Raw genomic sequence first — 23,974 nt, forward strand, 5'->3', positions numbered from 1 at the left:
TCACATGGCACTGTTGCAGCTGGCGATGCATGTGTGCCAGATGCACTAAAGATTCATATGCCTCTTAATGCATTGGCCATCGTTCCAGAGGATTTGTTTCCATGCTTATGATGCTCGTTAAAAAAAAATAATGCATTAATTAAATTTGTGACTGAACTCCTTGGGGGAGAACTGTATGTCTTCTGCTCTGTTTTACCCACATTCTGCCATATATTTCACGTTATAGCAGTCTCGGATGATGACCCAGCATATCTCGTTCATTTGAAGAACACTTTAACTGCAAATTTGACAAAATTCAAAGAAGATACCAATGTGACATTTCTACAGATTGCTATAGCACTAGACCCAAGATATAAGAATTGGAAGTGCCTTCCAAAATCTGAGAAGGATGAGGTATGAAGCATGTTTTCAGAAGTCTTAAAAGAGGAACACTCTGATGCAGAAACTGCAGAACTCAAACCACCAGAAAAAGAAAATCAACCTTCTGCTGGTGGCTGATTCAGATGATGAAAATTAGCGTGCGTTGGTCACACTGCTTTTGAATCATTATCAAGCAAACCCATCATCAGCATGGAGGCATGTCCTCTGGCATGGTGGTTGAAGCATCAAGGAACATATAAAATTTTAGCACATCTGGCATGTAAATATCTTGTGACACCAGCTACAATTGTGCCATGCAAATGCCTGTTCTCACTTTCAGGTGACATTGTAAACCAGAAGGAGGCAGCATTATCTTCTGCAAATGTAAACAAATTTGTTTGTCTGAGTGATTGGCTGAACAAGAAGTACGACTGAGTAGACTTGTAGGCTCTATAGTTTTACATTGTTTTATTTTTGAATGGAGGGTTTTTTTGTACATAATTCTACATTTGTAAGTTCAAATTTCATGATGAAGAGATTGCACTACACCACTTGTACTAGGTGAAATGAAAAATACTATTAATTTTGTTTTTTTAAGGAGCAAATATTTGTAATACAAACAAATATAAAGTGTGCACTGTACAATTTGTATTCTGTGTTTAAATTGAAATCAATATATTTCAAAATGTAGAAAACATCAAAAAATACTTAAACAAATGGCATTTAAATAAATGGCACTGAAGGAAAAGGTCCAGGTAGGGAACGTCCAACTGTGGAGGTAAATGTGTGGTTATGCAGATGGTGTTGGAGAGAGGGCTTTGGATTCCATGACCGTGAGATATTGTTCCGGGAAGAAAGATTGCTAGCAAGAGATGGGATGCACCTAACGAAGAGAGAGAAGAGTATCTTCACAGGCAGGCTTGTTAACTTAGTGAGGAGGGCTTTAAACTAGGTTTGCTGGGGAACGGTGACCTAAGCCCTCAGGTAATTGGGGAAGGTGGATACCGGGAGGAAACTCAAGGAGGAGGGTGCAACGGAACGCCCTCCTGATTCATATTGAGAAATCAGGGCAATCGACTAGTTATCTTAGGTGCATGTACATGAATGCAAGAATCGTGGGAAACAAGCAGGAAGAATTGGAAGTCCTGGCACAGTCAAAGAACTATGATGTGATTAGTATAACAGAGACTTGGTGGGATAGCTCACAAGACTGGAGTAGTATTACAGATGGGTATAAACTGTTCAGGAGTGTTGGCAGGGGAGGAAAGGTGGAGGATCTGCACTGTGTATAAGAGAGCATTATGATTGCTCCAAGCTCCAGTATGAAACTGGAGAAAAGCCTGCTGAGAGTCTTTGGGTTAAGTTTAGAAGCAAGAGCAACAAGAGTGATGTTGTGGTGGGTGTGCGCAATAGACCACCAGACAACGAGGATGAGGTAAATGAGGATTTCTTCAGACAATTAACTGAAGTTTCCACAACACAGGCCCTGGTTCTAATGGGGGACTTCAATCACCCTGATATCTGCTGGGAGAGCAATACAGCAGTGCACAGACAATCCAGGAAGTCTTTGGAGAGTGTTGGGGACAACTTCCTGGTGCAACTACTGGAGGAACCAACCAAGGGTTGTTCTCCTCTTGACCTGCTGCTTACAAACAGGGGAGAATTGGTAGGGGAAGTAGAAGTGGGTGGAAACTTAGGCAGCAGTGACCATGAGATGGTTGAGTTCAAATCCTCACAGATGGAAGAAAGGAGAGGAGCGAAATATGGTCCCTGGACTTCAGAAAAGCAGAGTTTGACTCCCTCAAGGAACTGATGGGCAGGATCCCCTGGGAGGCTAATTTGAGCAGGAAAGGAGTCCAGGAAATCTGGCTGTATTTTAAAGAAGCCTTGTTGAGGGTGCAGGAACAAACCATCCTGATGTGCAGAAAGAATAGCAAATATGGCAGGTGACCAGCTTGGCTTAACAGTGAAACCTTCGGTCAGCTTAAACACAAAAAGGAAGCTTACAGGAAGTGGAAACTTGGACAGATGACTCAGGAGAAGTATAAAAATATTGCTCGAGTATGCAGGGGTGTAATCAGGAAGGCCAAAACACAACTGGAGTTGTAGCTAGCAAGGGATGTGAAGGGTAAAACAAAGGGTTTCTACAGGTATGTTTGCAACAAGAAGAAGGTCAGGGAAAGTGTGGGACACTTGCTGAATGGGGGATGCAACGTAGTGACACATAATGTGACAGATGATGTGGAAAAAAAGAACTCTTTGTTTTGTTTTTTTTTCCCTCAGCCTTCACAGACAAGGTCAGCTCCCACACTGCTGTCCTGGGCAACACAGTATGGGGAGGAGGTGAACAGTCCTCAGTGGTGAAAGAACAGGTTAAGGACTATTTAGAAAAGCTGGACATGCACAAGTCTATACGTCCAGATCTAATACATCTGAGGGTACTGAGGGAATTGGCTGATGTGATTGCAGAGGCATTGGCCATTATCTTTGAAAAGTCATTGCAATCGGGGGAGGTCCTGTACAATTGAAAAAAGGCAGATATAGTGCCCATCTTTAAAAAAGGGAAGAAGGAGAACCCAGGGAACTACAGATCAGTCATATCAGTCCCTGGAAAAATCATGAAGCATGTCCTCAAGAAAACCGTTTTGAAGCACTTGGAGGAGAGGAAGGTGATCAGGAGCAATCAACATGGATTCACTAAGGGAAAGTCATGCCTGACCAACCTGATTGCCTTCTATGATGACATAACTGCCTCTTTGGATTTGGGGAAAGCAGTGGACATGATATAGCTTGACCTTATCAAAGCTTTTGATACAGTCTCCAACAGTATTCTTGCCAGCAAGTTAAAAAAAGTATGGATTGGATGAATGGACTATAAGGTGGATGAGATAGCTGGCTAGATTGTCGGGTTCAAGGGGTAGTGATCAACAGCTCAATGTTTAGTTGGCAGCTGGTATCAAGCAGAGTTCCCCAAGGTTCGGTCCTGGGGCCAGTTCTGTTCAACATATTTATTAATGATCTGGATGATGGGATAGATTGCACTCCCAGCAAGTTCACGGTGACAGTAAGGTGTGGGGAGAGGTAGGTATGCTGGAGAGTAGAGATAGTGTCCAGATTGGCCTAGACAAATTGGAGGATTGAGCCAAAAGAAATCTGATGAGGTTCAACAAGGACAAGTGCAGAGTCCTACACTTAGGACGGAAGAATCCCATGCATGACTATAGGATGGGGACCAACTGGCTAAGCAGTAGTTCTGCAGAAAAGGACCTGGGGATTACAGTGGATAAGAAGCTGGATATTAGTCAGCAGTGTGCCCTTGTTGCCAAGAAGGCTAACAGCATATTGGGCTGCATTAGTAGGAGCATTGCCAGCAGATCGAAGTAAGTGATTATTTCCTGCTATTCGGCACTGGTGAGGCCACATGTGGAGTATTCCAGTTTTGGGGCCCCCACTACAGAAAGGATGTGGAAAAATTGGAGTGGAGGGCCAAAAAAATGATCAGGAGGCTGGAGCATATGACTTATGAGGAGCGACTGAAAGAAATGGGCTTATTTAGTCTGCAGAAGAGAAGAGTGAGGGGGAATTTGATAGTAGCCTTCAACTGCCTGATGGGGGGTTTCAAAGAGGATGGAGCTCAGCTGTTCTCTGTGGTGTCAGATGACAGAACAAGGAGCAATGCTCTCAAGTTCCAGTGCGGGAGGTCTAGGTTGGATATTAGGAAACACTATTTTACTAGGAGGGTGGTAAAGCACTGGAATGTGTTACCTAGGGAGATGCTAGAATCTCCTGCCCAAGAGGTTTTTAAAGCCTTTCTTGACAAAGCCCTGGCTGGGATGATTTTGTTGGTGTTGGTCCTGCTTTGAACAGGGGGTTGGACTAGATGACCTCCTGAGGTCCCTTCCAACCCTGATATTTTATGATTCTATAATTCTATTATTGTTTAACAGTGTGATTAATCACAATTATTTTTTATCACTTAACAGCACTAGTCATATATATATATATATATATATATATATATATATATATAACATCCATTTAATACCAAAACAGCAGCATGTGTGCTATACAATATTATTAATTATAAGTATACTATACATACATAATTAACAATATAAATAATATAATGTAAGTAATTTTAAAAATACATAAATATTCAGAGTGCCATCATTAATTTCAGAACAAGTAGAAAGTACCTGCCAGTCTGTGCCATTTTGACAATTTAGAACATAATAAAGAATAAAAATAATTATACTGCCTTATTGTGTCCTTGTCCTATCCCAAGTTTAGCAACTAAAATTTGTCAACAAATCTTATGCTCTGTGTACACTGATGCTTCTTATCTCCCAAGTCCCCTATGTGAAATCCAGGCCCTACAGAAGTTAAAGGGAATTTTGCCATTTACTTTAATGGAGTTAGGGGTTTACCCTTTCTGTCTATCTACTACCTTCCTCTTTTATGGTTAGCTCATTTTTATTTTGATCAATGATCAATATTTACTTTAAGCTTTACATGATAAACAAAAGCTAAATGTAAAAAAAAAAACCAAATAAAAAACCCCACATTGTTTAAATCTTGCCATTGAACTGACAAATTTTCCTCATGCCACACATATATCCCATCAATATTTTGGTTTCAAAAGGAAACACAGCGTGCAAGAGAATATTAGTGTGGCAGAAAGTGCTTCAGGAACATGTTTTATAGCTTTAAGGAAATGTTTGTATTCCATAAAGTAGTTACAACATTTCCAGTGTTGATACCATGAAAAGCACAATAAATAGGCACATAAAACGTACATCAATTACAAGGGATTATGGCTGTTGCTCTGAGGACAGCAGAACTTCATATATATTTCTAAAGGTGTTCATTTTAAATAAAAATACACATATATGCAGGAAAACATGGATATGAAAACCTGAAAATTTTAGCAGCAAGGTATCAATTTAAATATTGATATTGTTGTGTCCCTTTTTATAGCTTTGGAAAGAGAAGTACTCTGGATGGATTAGTCCATTAATCAAACTAGGGAATACTGCATAATTTAAAGAATAACCCAGGTATTAAAATTCTAGACTACATTCTGTGCCATGAAAATGAATTTTCAAGAAGATGTACTGAACCTCTACCATGGGAGAGTCTTCTGCAATTATCACCTGTGGAGCGTGCTCACTCAATCAATCTCTCTCTCTCTCTCTCTCTCTCTCTCTCTCTGTTACAAAACCCCCCAACCACATAGAAACAAGTGTTGGGTAGTGATATGCTACACTTAAAAGTAGGTATTTACTACTGTATTGCTATAGAGAATGTGAAGACTTTGGTTAGAGCTGAGGAATTTTATTTGCACATCAGGCTAAAGTACAGGACAGTGCAACTGCTTCTCTTCTTCTAAAAGCAGAGGAGTGGTTTCCTTTCATACATTGTCATTGGCTGGGGGGAACTCAGCTCCACTTCCTCCTGCCTCTTTGCTAGCTGCTAAAATGAGGAAGCAGCAGGCCTGAGAATCAGAAGTGGGAGCAACAGGGAGCAATATGGTCCCTGGTTATGAAGTTTATGGGCAGTCTAAGACTTCCTCATAATAGATAGAGCAACACTGACATCTCATAGGAGAAGAATTTGTCTATGCTGGGAGTCAGTGATGGTGCTCAGGTATGCAGGATTGTGAATATCCTTGTTATCCCCTGCCTCCAGTGTGAGGGTGTCTTGTCTGTGCCTGGCTGGGTAGCAGCTCCCTAACACCACCAGTTTTCAGCCACTCAGACACTCTCCTCTGGGCTATGTCAGTCCTTTCCTTACCTTTCAGGTAACACTAGTGCACCCCAGGGCCCAAGTCCCATTGTATTGTTCAACCTTGGTATTCAGCCCATGACACTAGCACCTCACAGAAATACCAGATGCTCTGCCCCTGAAGGAATAGTGTTCCCATTAACTAAAGTTCTACTTTAAACCACCACTCCCTGTAAACCACACAGCACTTGTGAGCACTTATAATAAAGCAAAAGTAGGTTTATTTAAGAAAGAGAAAAGATTTCACTAGAAACAAAAGAGAGCGGTGGAAAGAAATAGTTACACTAGAAAACAAAATCATGAAATGTGAACCTGGGTCTACACTTTTTAATAATTACCTTTCCTATTGAATAGGTTCACGGGGGGAAGGAGATCAAAGCCCTGAGGTAAGTGGGGAAGTGGGATACCGGGAGGAAGCATGAGCAGAAGCAAGTGAGAGGGGAGGGCTCCTGAGAAAGAGGGGTGATAAGCGAGCAGGGCAGAAAAGGTGGGGGAGTTGCACTGTATGTAAGAGATCAGTATGACTGCTCAGAGCTCAAGTATGAAACTTCAGAAAAACCTAAGAGTCTCTGGATTAAGTTTAGAAGTGTGAGCAACAAGTGTCATGTCGTAGTGGGAGTCTACTATAGACCACTGGACCAGGGTGATGAGGTGGACGAGGCTTTCTTCCGGCAACTAACAGAAGTTACTAGATTGCACGTCCTGGTTCTCATGGGAGACTTCAATCATCCTGATATCTGCTGGGAGAGCAATACCGCAGTGCACAGACAATCCAGGAAGTTTTTGGAAAATGTAGGGGACAATTTCCTGGTGCAAGTGCTGGAGAAACCAACTAGGAGCAGAGCTCTTCTTGACCTGCTGCTCACAAACTGGGAAGAATTAGTAGGGGAAGCAAAAGTGGATGGGAACCTGGGAGGCAGTGACCATGAGATGACACAAGGAAGAAAGGAAAGCAGCAAAATATGGACCCTGGACTTCAAAAAAGCAGACTTTGACGCCCTCAGGGAACTGATGGGCAAGATCCCCTGGGAGAATAACATGAGGGGGAAAGGAGTCCAGGAGAGCTGGCTGTATTTTAAAGAATCGTGGAGAAAGAAAAGTGGAGTGCCCCAGGGGTCGGTCCTGGGGCCGGTTTTGTTCAATAACTTCATAAATGATCTGGAGGATGGTATGGATTGCACCCTCAGCAAGTTTGCAGATGACACTAAACTGGGAGGAGAGGTAGATACGCTGGAGGGTAGGGATAGGATACAGAGGGACCTAGACAAATTGGAGGATTGGGCCAAAATAAATCTGATGGGGTTCAACAAGGACACGTGCAGAGTTCTGCACTTAGGACGGAAGAATCCCATGCACCGCTACAGACTAGGGACTGAATGGCTTGGCAGCAATTCTATAGAAAAGGACTTAGGGGTTACAGTGGACGAGAAGCTGGATATGAGTCAACAGTGTGCCCTTGTAGCCAAGAAGGCCAATGGCACTTTGGGATGTATAAGTAGGGGCATAGCGAGCAGATCGAGGGACGTGATTGTTCCCCTCTATTTGACACTAGTGAGGCCTCATCTGGAGTACTGTGTCCAGTTTTGGGCCCCACACTACAAGAAGGATGTGGAAAAATTGGAAAACGTCCAGCGGCGGGCAACAAAAATGATTAGGGAACTGGAACACGTGACTTATGAGGAGAGGCTGAGGGAACTGGGATTGTTTAGTCTGCGGTAAGAGAAGAATGAGGGGGGATTTGATAGCTTCTTTCAACTACCTGAAAGGGGGTTCAAAAGAGGATGGATCTAGACTGTTCTCAGTGGTAGCAGATGACAGAACGAGGAGTAATGGTCTCAAGTTGCAGTGGGGGATATTTAGGTTGGATATTTGGAAAAAGCTTTTTCAGTAGGAAGGTGGTGAAACACTGGAATGCATTATCTAGGGAGGTGGTGGAATCTCCTTCCCTAGAAGTTTTTAAGGTCAGGTTTGACAAAGCCCTGGCTAGGATGATTTAATTGGGGATCGGTCCTGCTGTGAGCAGGGGGTTGGACTAGATGACCTCCTGAGGTCCCTTCCAACCGTGATATTCTATGATTCTATGATTCTATGATAAGTAGGTTTCCTCTACCCAAAAGTTCAGCCTGTAGCAGAGCTAGTTGACTTCACAGGAACCAGGATCCAATTTTTCATTAGTATACCTCACTCCTCAAGATGTTTCCTCAATAAAAGGATTCAGAGTACTTCTCCCTCATCTGTGTAATACTAAAACAGTATTTTATTTCTATTCATAGACAGGGGGAACCTCTGTTTTGTGTAATGTTCCTTTTTTTACCTTCAAGAGGCTTGGTTTGTTTGCAGTTTTCTCTGATTTTTTTTCCATTGAAAATATTGAGATTGAGCAAGACCAAATAATTGAGCCTTACACTGTATCATAGGCTAAACATGACAGGGTGACAACTCCCTTCTGTCTGAAAGGGCCTTTACTGACACATATTATCCCCTGGTGACAAATTTGTACGCCAAGTACATAAAGTGTACTTTTAATACAAATATTTTATTCCTTAGATATTATCTGTCCATCCATCTCATAATGATTATGAAACTTGACAAGTTGTAAGCTTTCTGTAGATAGCTTAGATGCTACTCTTCATGGATATATATCGTATAAGACATATGTAGTGAGTTTATCAGGTCTGAGTTGAGAGCTGTTTACAAAGAAGAGGGGACTCTTTGCCTAGGAGACACTGTGTCACAGAGTCCAGTCTCCATTCTTCAACTGGAAGGTCTGTCTGCCCCTCTATGGAAGGAAAAAGGCAGAACATGTATCCTCTAGTCCTCTCTCTTCTCCAACATTAAAGAGAACCTGGCACCAAATTCAACTTCTATAAGGAGGATCAAGGGAAAACAGAATAGTCCTGCAAGTTCCTTCTACCCCACTGGTTTTCCATAGTAGATTGTATTACAGTGGAGGGTGGCTTTGAGTTCTAGGGCTGTTCCATTACACAGTTATATTGTTTGGCCTCTATTCCTTTGTCCTCATTCTCTTCCACATACCTTGTCATATTACAAAAGTTTGTGTAATGTCGCTTCAACACATGACTTCAACACTCATGGCAACCACTAGAACTGGTGAGCTTACCCTTCTTATTCTGATTTACTTTAACGTCTTCTGCTTAGCATATAAACTTCAGAGAGCTGTGCTTTCACATCAGACAAATAGACTTGGGGTGCTGAGCCAGTATCCTCACATATATCTGTGCCTAGGCATCCTCTCAGCAAACATCAGGGTTGGGGATGTGCCTTGACATCACTCCAGCAAGTTAAAGGTGCTGCCACTTACCTTCCCTAGCTAGCATACTGGGATATTGAATAGTTGAGATTTCCATGTCTCTTCCTAGAATTCCACAGTGGTGAAGGCAGTTGAGAAAACAAGTTGTGTACCTCCACTAAGCTCCATGCTCTATGCACACCTTCTGCACTTTTTAATCTGTGGATCGTGAGGGAGGTATAGGTTTTATGAACAGCAAACTGCTCCTTCCTCATGGAATATTTGTAAGAGGAACTGTGTGGATTTTTCCCATTGCTCTCTCTATGATTTTTCACACAGAAGAGATTAATTTCCTCCCACCATATTTTTTGATGTTCTAATTATGTTGAGCTTTTTTCCTCTGCACCTCATGTTGATCTGAACAGTGTGTGTCTAGATCTGTTTGTATTCCCTTTGCACAAGGCAAGGGACTTTTATTTCCTACATAATTCACAAATTTCTGCAGTGATTATACAAAGTCAATACATGCACTTAATGTAACAATAAGAAGAGAGAGAAACAAACTGTAGGTGTGTTCATTCTGTTGTAGTGATTGTTTTTAACAAGTTATTCTGAACATGTGGTGCAGAAATTTTATTTCACTGCAGTATCATTAAATTCATGAGCGTAAGATACAGAAGAATTGCATTTGTATTGGTTTTCTTTTGAAAGTTCTGTAACTATTTGGGATGAAACTGGGTACCATTACACTGTACTGTATTCATGGAAAAATCCAGCTGTTGGACTTCCCTTATCTACCATGTTTATCAGTGTCACATCCTTTCTTTGTTTTGTTCTTTTGTCTTCCACAGCTTCCCCGCTTTTGATAGGCTAAGTACTGCCCTGAGCATAAGCTACAATAACAATGGGAAAAAGAACACGCCATTGTCAAGGTTCCTTCCCCACTCTGAACTCTAGGGTACAGATGTGGTGACCTGCATGAACACCTCCTAAGCTTACTTTTACCAGTTTAGGTTAAAACTTCCCCAAGGTACAAATTAATTTTACCCTTTGCCCTTGGATTTCCACCGCCACCACCAAACTTTACCTGGGTTTACTGGGAAACGTGGTTTGGACATGTCTTTCCCCCCCAAATCCTCCCAACCCTTGCACCCCACTTCCTGGGGAAGGTTTGGTAAAAATCCTCACCAATTTGCATAGGTGACCACAGACCCAAACCCTTAGATCTTAGAACAATGAAAAAAACATTCAGTTTTCTTACAAGAAGACTTTTAATAGAAGTAAAGGAATCACCTCTGTTAAATCAGAATGGTGAATACCTTACAGGGTAATTAGATTCAAAACATAGAGAATCCCTCTAGGCAAAACCTTAAGTTACAAAAAAGACACACAGACAGGAATATTTATTCTATTCAGCACAGCTATTTTCTCAGACATTTAAAGGAATCATAATCTAACACATACCTAGCTAGATTACTTACTAAGTTCTAAGACTCCATTCATGTTCTCTCTCCAGAAAAAGCATCACACAGACAGACACAGACCCTGTGTTTTTCTCCCTCCTCCCAGCTTTTGAATGTATCTTGTCTCCTCATTGGTCATTTTGGTCAGGTGCCAGCGAGGTTACCTTTAGCTTCTTAACCCTTTATAGGTGAGAGGATTTTTCCTCCGGCCAGGAGGGATTTTAAAGGGGTTTACCCTTCCCGTTATATTTATGACAGCCATCCTCAGGTTCTTGAATACAACATCAAAATCTTCCAGCTCCCTGACCCTTTAAGGAGTGGTATTGTGCTGAAGAGGTCAGAGGGCCACCATTCAGGTACGCAGAATGTGCAGAGTTTGGTGCTCCTGGAAAACTCCCAGGGAGTGGATTCCAACAAGCTGTTTGGGCATGTCTACATATGGTTGAATCTACACTTGAAGCTGGAGGTGTAATTTCTAATATAAGGAGACCTACTCCCACCAGCTCTGATCTAGATAGTACACTAGAAATAGAGAGTAGCTGTGGCAGCACAAGTGGTGGGAAGGGCTAGCTGACCCATGGACATGCCTACCATGTCCTATGGGGATGTACTCAGGGCAGCTGGGCTCTTCTGCTCACTTCTGCTCACACTGACTCATACTGTTGCAGCTGCACTCTGTTTATAGCGAGCTAGCTCAATGAAAGCTAGTGCAGATATGTCTCCTCAAGCTGGAATTTCCACCTTCAACTCAAAGTGTGGACATACCATGTGTATGTGTGTTTGGATTATGACAAACATTTTAATAAAATGCTCCACTTTAAAATGGCACAATGCTCTGAGAGTGTAACAGTGGCCAAATACAAAAAGGGATTCACAAGTATTTTAACGATTAGGATCAATAAATTCAGTCATTGTTCTTCATGGGATTATATTATTTATTGTTTGCTAGTATTTGGATGGCTTCTGGGTATTCATAAAAATGTTCATGAATCCACCATGTTTAGGAAAACGGTTATTCATCCCAAAAGTTGTACAGGGTATGCTTTTTTCCCTTCATCTTTGTTTATTATTAATTATTTGTCATTCATTATTTTCCTGCTTTAAATGGTTCAGGCAGGAAGATATAACAATACCACGTGACTTATGTGATTCATGAAACAACTAAAATAATGAATAGCAAAGTAGAGAATAGTGGAAGTGAATAGATTGTGATCAATCTACTGACTGACATTTCTCTGCATAAATACTTATGCGTAACATACTTTCATAGTAACTAGGTCAGTCCACGAAAAATATGCAAAAAGAATAAAGGGCTACATTCATGTTGATAGTTTGTGAAACACATAATTTGACCACTATTCTTTAATGCGTGCACCCTCTCACATTCCACATATATTCTGGTATGTTGACCTGGAATCTGAGTTTCTTACACATCAAGGTCAGTCTCGGTAGAAGAAGGAGAATTAGATTAGAGGATGTGCAGCTCATCATTCCTTGGATTTGATCATTTTATATGATCAGCACCTGTGATGATGAGCTCATTATAAATATTTAGATACATTACTATTGTACAGCTTATGGAACAATCATATTAACAATATTCATTTATCCATTCATTTGGTAATATAGCCTTCATGACAGTCTCTAGACCCAGAAATAAAGATACAAATACATTATAACTCTTTAGAAAATGCTTTCTTTTTCCACAATAATTGTGACTTTTTGGTGAAATGTTGAAAGCCAAAAGATTTTGGCCAAAACAGTAAAACAAAATGGCACAATATGGAAATGTTGCTGTTGTGCCTCATGGGAGTTATAGTTCAGATGCCTCATGCCCCATTCTCCTGCATGGGCCAGGTTCACCGAGTGGGTTTCCTCTTTCATACGCCACCTCTTACAGAGCCATTGTGATGTATCATGGAAGTCCATGGGCATGGTGCCTTGTGGAGGTGCAGTGATATTGGGGAATCACAGCCTATAGAGTAACTTAGGGTCTACAATGCCCCATAAATCCAAAAAGCGAGTTCCACTAAGGAAAGTGTAATGGCACATCTGTGGATCCCAGCCCCATTCCTCCTGCTAATTGCCTCCGCCCTACCCCTAAAGCCCACTTAATTGCCGGGACATAGTTTGTCTCTGTATACAATGTCCGTTGTGTTTAGTAAGAGCTAGAGGAATCCAGCTGCTATGCACAACAAATTCTATTGGTCCTTCAAAATCAAGGATCTATAGTAAAAATTCTTCAGTACCATCATTGGCAGCTTGTCTTTTAAATAACGATGTACATATATTTAGAGAGAGCAATCCTGCAACAGTGTTGACCCCGTGGTACGGGATATCAGCTCCTCTCACTTTTCCACATAACAGCTCTGTTTCTGTCAGGTCCCTCTGTGGCCATAATGAGAGGGGCAGTGTTTGACCCTTATTTGGCATTGGAGAGGAAGAATACTGTGAAATGCCAGAAGGAAAAGTGACTGGCTATAAAGAGGAACACTAACAAAAAAAAATGCTCTGTTCCAAGAAAACAAAAAAATTAAAACAATTCTATCACGACTAACGAATAACAGCTAAAATAACACACTGACCTCTTCAATTTAGAGATGAAGGCTTCCTCCTCTGAGACAAATCGAAGGAAAATTCAACTGAGTGCTTTCTGATCTACCTCTTGTTCCCTAAACACTGGCCTAAACCATTGGGTATATAAAATATTACATCTTACCCCTCTCTATAAAAAGAAACAAAAGAAAATCTAGTCAAAATAATATTTTTTGACTGATCTATCATCTTCCCTCGGTATACACTAATCTTAGCCAAATATTATCATAATCTCCATATACAAAAAATTAAAGTCCCTGAATGTTTCAATGCATCATCTTAGACCTTACAACATTTGCAATATGCAGGCCTCTGTCCAAACTCCATAAAACTTGATGATATTAGATCACTCATGCATGAGTAGAGATACTCCTAATTATATATGATCATAAAGTAGAGATAATAGTCGGGGAAAAGTTTTAAGAACATTCATTGAAATTCAGAAGCAAATTTTGATTCATTCACAATCACAACTGGTTTTTTTTTTAATTTTCCCCCACAAATATTTAAGCATATGAGCGTTGCCAGCATGAATTTTCATGAAAAGAACATTTTTGGCTCAAATGTTCCAGAATGCGTTCTAAGCAAATTTCAAATAGCACATTGAACTCCAAAATGTGTAATACAGTGCTGGACTGATGATTTACAGTCATATGACATTATTTTTGATTTCTGAATATATGATCAACAAAATTAGCCAGCACCTAGAGAATTGTCAAATATACAAATTGAAAATTATGCTGTGTTGGCTAGTTGCATACATGAAGTTATTGACATGATATAGTATGCGTTGCATTGCTAAGTCCATATTCAGTTGTAATAGTCACAATTTGAATGCTTTGTAGGCCAATAACTATTTGTTGTAAGAATTTCTGATGACTTACAGACAATGAATAAAGTAGAGATTTTTCAGCTTGGGCAAAGAGAATTTACTAACAGAAACACATTAAAATTTCTGAACACACAATTTGTTTCAAAATATTTGCTTGGCTGTATCCTACAGCCCTTGCTTACTCAATGACCATTAAGTGCCTTTGCTACTCTAGACACATATCTTATTTTACAAGAACTCAGAGAGGAATTTGTAAATATTGCAAAGTACAAATACAGAAGAATCTGATCGCTCCTTCCATCTTAAATGCCCATTGGTGGAAGAGAGAGCATATTACTCATGCAAGCTCTTTGGGACAGAGTCTTTTTATTATATGCTTGTACATTTCCTAGCACAATGGTCCTTGACTGGGGCCTCTACGTGTGACTGCAGTGTAACTAATAACTAATAATAATAATTCATACACCTGCGTGCAGTATAATTGAACATAATGGTTAGTTCTAAAGAGATGCTTGTGGCTGAAACACAAGACCAGAAGCCAGTAGAAATAGGTTCTTTTATCAGTTTTTCTACAATTTTTTTGGTGACCTTGCACAAGTCACTTATTATTTCTGTGTTTCAGTTTCCCCCACCTCATTTGTAAAATGGATATAACACCTACTTCATGGGGACTTGTGAAGCTTAAATCATTAATACTGGGCAAACACTTTGAGATCCATGGATCGAGGATGCCCTTTTGGTGCTAAATATTATTACTATTAAGATTATTAGTAATAATAATTTAAATACATCCCCAGATGTTCTGGAATAGATATGAAAACAAAACTGTGGCCACGTAGGAACTTTATGGTGGTATTATGCCACACTCCCTTGTTAGTTTAACCTTTATTGTCACAGCAGGGCTCGAACATATATCTTTAGTTTTAAAGATACAGCTCTCATATATGTATTATCAGCACAACATATATTAATAATATATTAGGCCCTATACAACTGTTGACTGGTTTATATGAAACTTAGTCCTGGCCTACCACAGTTTTTGCACTGTATAACTATGTTGGTTAGGGGTGTGATTTTTTTAGCGCTATGGTTATGCCACTAGTTATAGTTACAACCCCTAGTATGGTCACAGTTATACCAGAATAAAGGTGCTTATATTGAAGTAGTTATTTCCCTTCCCATATGGGAATAGTTATGCCAGTATAATTACCTTTATCTCACTATACCTGTGTTCACACTGGGGAACGGGGAATTTGTACAGCTGTAACCATACCTGTAAGAGTGGTACAAATTTTGTGTCAAGACAATTCTATAGTTGAGAAGCATTGACATTATCTAGTAGAAGACAGTGGTACTGAGTAGTTATTCATAATAGCATGCATGTAGTGGTGATAGCTGGAAACATAATAGCTTTTTTTCAGGAGGGTGTGTGAACTGAATGCTTACGCTTTGGAGGTTATTCCTGAAGTTCCTGCTTGGGAATTTATTCATACTATCTCTATTCTTCTTAGTGACCTGGAAAACTATAACCTCTATTTCAGGAAGACAAGATGCCATACAAAACTGGCATTGTGTGGCTTTCTCTTTACTTATATTACTTTATTTGCTAGCTTATAAGCACCCTAGTTCTTCACTTTCCAAATCGTGCAGAAAGGGTACAGAAAGGTATATTCTATTCTGGTATTGTGCATAGCATTTTCACTCATGAATTACTGATATATGTTCAAATGGATACCCCACAGTTCATACTGCAGTCAGACACACTTTTTAAAAAAAATGTATTCTTCTTTCTAACACCATAGCAATTAATTCTCAATCTTTTATCAATTGGTGTGCTCTATTGTATTAGAAGAAAATATCCACTGAGGAAGGAAAAAATCAATTGGACAACTACAAAATGATGACTAACTGGCTAGGCAGTAATACTGCTGCAAAGGGTCTGGAGATAATAGTTTATCACAAATTGACTAGAGGGCAACAATGTCATGCTGTTGTGAAAAAGGCATATGTCTTTCTGGGATGTAGTCACAGGGGTGTCATATATAAGACAGGAGGAAATTGTCCTGCTCTACTCAACACTGATGACCATTTTGGGATGGTCTAGATCAGTGGTTCCCAAACTTGTTCCGCCGCTTGCGCAGGGAAAGCCCCTGGCGGGCCGGGCCAGTTTGTCTACCTGCCACGTCCGCAGGTTCGGCCGATTGCAGATACCAGAACAAGTTTGGGAACCACTGGTCTAGATAATACTTAATCCTGTCTCGCTGCAGTGAACTAGATGGCCTAACAAGGTTCCTTCCAGTCCCATATTTCTATGATTTTGTGGCGGAGGGTAGATATTTTTGCGGGGGTCACAGGCCTGTGACATCTACCAGCTGGTTCTGGAATAGGACTGTTGAAAGCTGAAATTTAATTTTGCATTTGGATTGTATTGAGAGACTTCTGAATATGCTCATGTCTAATTCTAGGTTTCTGAAAAGTTGCAGGGAGGGCTGTATTCATTTTCAAATATAAATACGGAGTCTCACACATCTAATATTTTTTCAAATTGTGAACCACACTTCTATTACATATGCCTCATCTTGAACAACAAAGGTAATTACCCATAGAATATGTTACTATATTACACATCACCTATGAAGTTATCCTTGTGGGTACAGTCAGAGTATATGAGCTACTTTGGAAAAGGAATGGGAAGAGACAAGAGAACCAGGAGAAGCTTAAGAAGGAAGGAGTGTTTGAAGAACTGAGGTGCATCTCAGGTTTTTTCTGAGGGTGTTTGCTTTGGCCAAATGTGAACAAGAAGGGGAACCCAAGGGACATTTCACTTATTCAATCATTAAAAGGTAGTGTATGTACTGTATAATTTAATATACTTAGCTGTATTGGCAAATATTATGCACTACTACATGTGTTTAAGGAATAACAATAACCAACCCTCCCACACACTCACCCATACTAAATACACAAACAATATAACTCCATATACAGAAAATTATTATTGGAATGGTCAAGTGACAGGATCATCCTAACCTGCAAGTGCAGGAACATTTGAATTAAAATGTATCAAATAACTATGGTTCTGTCACCTAGTGCACACAAGTGGAATAACCAGGAATCTGCCAGTACGTCTTCTGCCACTTTGTTGTGCAGGAGTAGGATAGAAACAGTTAGGTGTGAAATGGAACAAATTTTTCAGCTAATCTGATGTACCCGTGGAAAAACTATTTTGTTTACATAGAGAAAAGTGGATTTTTTGTTGTTGCTGGATTATTGTTTTTCAGTTCACTGTAATACACAACTGAACAGAGGCTCCTCAGATTTGAAGGTGTCAGCTTTCGGCTGACAGTGGATATGACAAACCTCACCACAAAAGAATTTTGCAGCAAGTGATAATCATGAGCAAATGAGCAGAAGAGATTATAACTCACACTGCTTTGCAACCTTAGTTACTGGTAAAGTATTCACTACCAATCTAATGCTACAATAAATTGGGTAGGCCCAAGACAAGAGCTTTCCTCCCCTTCATTGATCTTTACCAACTCTAGCTATTGTTTCCACTGCAAATTCAGTTATAATTGTTAACAGAATTAACCTTATAGTTCTATTTCTGCTTCATTGCTAGTCACATACAAAGGAAAGAACACAAGACCTGGTCTACACTCGGAGTGGGGTGGGGGTTGATCTAAGTTACACAACTTCAGCTATGTGAATAACGTAGCTGAAGTCAACCTACTTAGATCAGCTTACCGTGGTGTCTTCACCGTAGTGAGTCGACTGCTGCCGCTCCTCCGTCGACTCCGCCTGCGCCTCTCACGGAGCTGGAGTACAGGAGTCGACGGGAGAGCACTTGGGGGTAGATTTATCATGTCTAGACTAGACGTGATAAACTGATCCCCGCTGGATCGATGGCCGCCCGCCAATCCAGCGGGTAGTGTAGACATACCCCCTTAGTGTGGCCTGGTACCCTGCAAGCTCAATCCTGACCTCTAGTGGACAGATAGAGATAGCTGTAAGAGACATACCACAATGCTATTGCATTATTAAACAGGAAAGGTATTTTTTTTGGTTTGCTTCTTTGTATTTAATCTTATTTTATATTTTAAAACAAATCCTGGACCTGATTCTACTTTGTCTTTAACCTTCTGTAAGCATTACATCGGCACCATTCTGATTTACATATTACACCCCCTATGCACAGGCATAAATGACTACACAAGGTACGAGGCACTAGAGAATCAGGCTCCATGAGTTTAGTTCATGTATAAAAAAACATCATCAAGATTTGGGGTAACAGTTTTTTTTTGTTTTGCAGAACAAATTTGAAAGCTGGCTGCCTTATGCATGAAAGACTGGAGAAAAAGAAGTTGTAAGATGATAAGCAAAGAGCAAAACTCATCAGAAGGAAATCTAGAAACAAACATTAAAGGAAAAAAAGTAAAGATCTATGACAGTATAGAACCCTTATAACCTACATAAAAACAGACTAAAGTATTAATGTGATCTGCTTGGAGGGCTCTATAAAGTGAATAACAAACAACACCCTTTTTAGAGCAAGACCTTGTTGTAATCTGCTGAGTGTAATTAAAGTCTGTAATGAATGTATTATGTTTTCACTACATAAACAATGCAAACAAGATACAGAGAAAAAGGCTACTGTGAGATGATGGGACCCAATAGCCAACATTTATCACATGTTCTGTTTTTCCTAAAAAAACCCACTTTGCTTTTCATATCCAAATTTCCCGAAATTGCATTAGCCATTTTCTGAAGTCCTATGGGGAAGTGCTAGTCATTTCTGGAGAAGTATGTGTCTTGTGAAGTATGATATATCTGAGTATCTTATTTAAGAAGGCTACAGTTGTATTATATGTCAAAATTTCATCTCTGACTGTCATTCTGTTTTTTGTGTCTACTCTTTACAGGAGATTGTAAGGAGGTGGTGCTTCTATGCTTCTCCAGATAAAATATACAAACTCTCTTTCTTTTGGTAACTCAAACAGCAAAACCAGAAAAACCCTCAGACTATGCTTTCTTCCTACACTTGACTGTTCCTTGGATTTTCCCGGTGGCATGTCTGTATCCCAGACATTAGTTCCTTACTCCTGTCTCTCTGTGACAGACAATACAGACACTCAGCGATGCTGAAGGGAGACCTCATGGTTATCGTATCACCCATGGCCTAGAAAATATTATCGGCATGGGAGTAGGAGGTGGGAACCCAGAAAAGTTCTTTTGGTTACTCAGGGACTACACGGGATGCTTATATCTGATTGCCAATAAAGGAACTTGAAAAAGGTACAATCAGCTAAGCTATGGCCTACTTCTAGGAAGAATCTGTTTTTTTTCATTTCTGGAGGACTTGAGAGGTGATTGCATGCATGCTACAAATATAAAGAATATGCATCTATTTTTGGTCTATCTGTGCTGTGACTTATTTGAGTAAGTTGTTGAGAGGCTTTGCGGGTCTCCATGGAATTAGCACTGATTTGTGTTAATATCCAGAAGAAATAAATGTGTTATTTTAAAAATATATCATACATCTTTTTCCTTCTTCCTCAAAAGTCTCTCATTTTTCTTTGTAAGGGACTTGGGAACTGGGCCATGGCCACACCTTTTAAATCCTGTTTGGACCTAATAAGATCCAAGTAACAATATGAATGAGCAGTGATTACACACCCACTTCCTGTATAGTTCAAGCAACTGACATGGAAAAAGCGCCTATTTCTCTATACAGGGAACATTTTTCTGCCAGCTGAGATCCAATCCTGAAGGCAATGCCAAGAGCTATTGCAACACCTACAGACCCTGGTCATCGGCAGGCAGGATCAAACCAGGGATCTCTGGAGCTTAGTGCATGAGCCTCTACTCCGTGAGCTAAAAGCTAAGCTAAGCTGGCTCTCAGCTAAGGCTGTAGAGCATGCTCATTAATTGCTCTCTAAGTGGTCTTGGTGCCACTAGATGGGGACAGAACAGCACATCCAGGGGGTGATAGGGTTACACTATGTTGAAATATTTCCCTCTCTACATCACAGACAAACAAAGCCTTGAAAGTCTGTGAGCCCTCCCTTCTCATGTGCCGGTATATTTATGCCTTATCTGCAATTTTCACTCCATGCATCTGAAGAAGTGGGTTTTTTTACCCATGAAAGCTTATGCCCAAATAAATTTGTTAGTCTTTAAGGTGCCACCAGACTCCTCGTTGTTTTTGTAGATACAGACTAACACGGCTACCCCTCTGATACTTGAGCCTTCTCTTGTTCACGTAGTGGGTTTATTCCTCTTGGTGTATCTAAATATATCAGTCACAATGCTGTATTTGTTTCATACATTTCCCAGCCCACCGGACATATGACATGTAAAACAAAGAAAGGAATTCTAGCAGTTACAAAGTAGTACAGCAATCAGAATCCCACTCTCTGTTCTTGAAAGAAGACTATCAACTTATAACTTCATAGGAACAGCTTAGATACTGTGACAGGACCCCTGGGGTGCAACCTGGAACTGGAGTAATGCTGTGCCCTCTTAACTTTCCAGCTTGGGTTGTCTCTCACAGTGGTTTGCTAGTGACAAGCTGCAAACCCCTGCTGGCACTGTTATCACTCAGCACAACCACACATAGAGCCCCACACCCAGCTACATTGCATGAATTCTCCCTGAGCCACTCACAAATCACACCCAGAGAAAGGCACCAGCAAATTTCCCAAGTCCTCAGACTTGGACCCCAGAACTGTACTGTCTTGCCCTGGTCAGAAGCCTGACCAATGGATTCATTACCTAGTCCACCCCTTCTTTGGTGTGGAGAGGACACACAGCCTTTGTAAACAGAGCTGAGATTTCCCAAGCACTTCAAGCAAAACACACTGTTTTAGGTAAAATATAAAAAAAACACCTGATTTATTAACTACAGAAAGATAGATTTTAAGTGATTATAAGTGGTAGGCATAAAAGATCTGAGATAGTTACCAAAGAAAATAAAAGCACATGGTCTAAATCTTAAACCTTTTTGCACTAGGTAGTATTTAGATCAACTAGTTTTATCTCCTCACTGGATGTTGCAGGTAGGTTATAATTCTTCATACACAGGCTTCCTTTATAAACCAGTGACCAGTCTCCTCAGTTGCAGTCATTGTCTTCTCAGCTTTCTTGTTGCTTCCAGCATAGGTTGAGGAGAGAGGCCAAAGCATGATGTCACTGTCTCCTATCACTCCATATGCCTAGAAAATAGTAGCCCAGACATATCCTGGTAGGCTTTGCTGAGTCACAGAGTTGAGCAATCCCCCATTGTGTGATGCTTGTGCAGCCCTTTTACAGTATTGTGAATCCCTTGTTTAAAACTCTCCTGCTGATTAATGGTCGCTTAACCCTCTCCTGGGAGTGGATCACCACACAGCAGTAGAGGCACTCAAATTTACAGCACATTTCAGTAACAACCATAAAACAAAATTGCATAACTTCATACATACTAACTATATATATATATATATATGGACAGAACAATGGGTTTCCGCTGATCATGACCTTTCATATGATAGCTTACATTGCATGCTTTATATGAAATATATTAATTATATGACAGGGGTGAATATTGGGATTCCAGGATGCTGCTTTGAGGTATAGAGTGCCACATATACAAATAATTTGATTCTGCAGCGTCATCTCATTGTAAATCACAGTTTGGGTCCTAGTCTCGTACACCAGAGCTAAAGAGCAGAACTGAATCAAATGTTTATTTTTACACTGTGAACTTGATGAAACTAAGCCTGGTTTTGAAGTGCAATACATTGTGCAACAACTCAGATGAAGAAAAGGAAATTCATACACGGAATAAATGCAGGGCCCCCACTTGAACAAACTGATTTAGTGGGCCTACCTCTGCCCTGATAGTCATCAGTCCTTGGACCTCTTACTTACATTTGTCATCTACACTCACCAAATCAGAAAATAGAAATACATCCTGTGATTTATCCCATCAAAACCAACAAGCACAGCTTGACTATTATATATTCACAAGTACCATGAACAAAATACTGACCAAGAACTATTTTGCATAAAATAGTTGGGGGATATTGAAATCAATGGAATTTTTGTTATTGACTGCAGTAGGGCCAGACTTTTTCCCTGAGTAAACAACTATAGATAGCAAAATAAATTTTTAAAAAATCCCAATCTTCTCAAATATGTAAAAAGAGGCAGCATTTGCCCAATAAATTAATGTTACAGGTTATTTGTCCATCACTAGTCTTCCATGATGTAATATTCAAATATTCAAGATCATGTTCTGAAAGCCACTGACTCATTCCTTTGGTCACCCTGCATCTCCCTATATGGATTAGCTGATTTCAGAATCTATAGGGTCTTGCCTGTGATGTCATTTTAACTGATAAGCTCATGTAGAGCTTCGGAGCCCAGTCTTGTTCTTGATGAAGTTTGCCGTTAACATGAATAGCAGACGGATGGGCCCTCAGAGCTTACTCTTATATTAGTCTCTAAGGTGCCACAAATACTCCTTTTCTTTTTGCGAATACAGACTAACACGGCTGCTACTCTGAAACTTATATTTTGTTGTCACTGGGCTAAAGAAATCAGGAGGATAGAGAAAATGAATAAAGATGGGAGGAGTAAATTACATCTGAGGTCACAATCCCCGCACAGAGCAAAGGAGACCAGCATTAATTTAGACAACCAGCTAGCATAATCTTGATACACAATTTGATCATAAACATGAACACTCTCACCACATGCTAGTAATATACAACCCCATAAAAGAATGTTTATACTTCATGAATTAGATAGAGGTCATATCCATGGTGCAAAATAGTTTTCCTGAAATAATTTAAATTGGATAATTTTAATCAATTCTACTCCTATGTGATACCATTTACCTTGTTCATATGTTTATGTCCACATATTTTATGTCTGCAAGAACAAATATTAGAAAGCATAAATTCTGGAATGAAAATTTATGGCTTTGTTTATAATACATTCTAAGCTATTGCTGTTTATAAAAGGAGAGATGGCCCATTAAAAGTAACTGGGCTCAGCTCTCCTGTTTCAGTCAAGGTGCTCCCAGCTGAGCCAATTAAGAAGGTGCGACAGCATGTGGGGAACTAGAAGAGGACTTATGAGAAAAAAGAAGACACAGAGCACACTGGTTCATCAGGAGGAAGAGCAGGAGGTGGAGCTGCCAGAGAAAGAAGGTTGTTTCTGGGAGAGAGCTGAAGACAAGAGAGTATCAATGGGTTTGCTGGCTAGCATCCCTAAGCCAGAGAATCACAGAGAGAGGACTGAAGGAAGGGGGAGTATTGGAGGGGCTGATCTGCTGACAGTTCCTTGGTAGAGAGCTGGGCAGGAGAGGAACCATGAGGATACTCCCATCAGAGAGGTTGTGGGAGTTCCTGTTGGGAAGAACAGGGCTGCACACTAGAAGGAAGGACTAGGGGGGTTGTCCTGACAGAGAAACAGAGGACTGACAAACAGTCCAGGAATGGTGAGTGTTAGTACCTGTTAGCAGATAGTAATAGCTTTAGTTCTTTCTTTCTGTATATATAGAAATAGTATCTCTCTCTGCATCTCTCTCTCTCTCTCTCTCTGTAGTTAGATAGAGATACAAAATAGAGTGATAGATATGATACATACACCTACGCTGTTATATGGAACTGCAGCTATCTATCTTTCATTCCAAAGCATTAT

Source organism: Lepidochelys kempii, chromosome 1 (genome assembly GCF_965140265.1).
Source record: "Lepidochelys kempii isolate rLepKem1 chromosome 1, rLepKem1.hap2, whole genome shotgun sequence".
NCBI classification, from domain to species: domain Eukaryota; kingdom Metazoa; phylum Chordata; order Testudines; family Cheloniidae; genus Lepidochelys; species Lepidochelys kempii.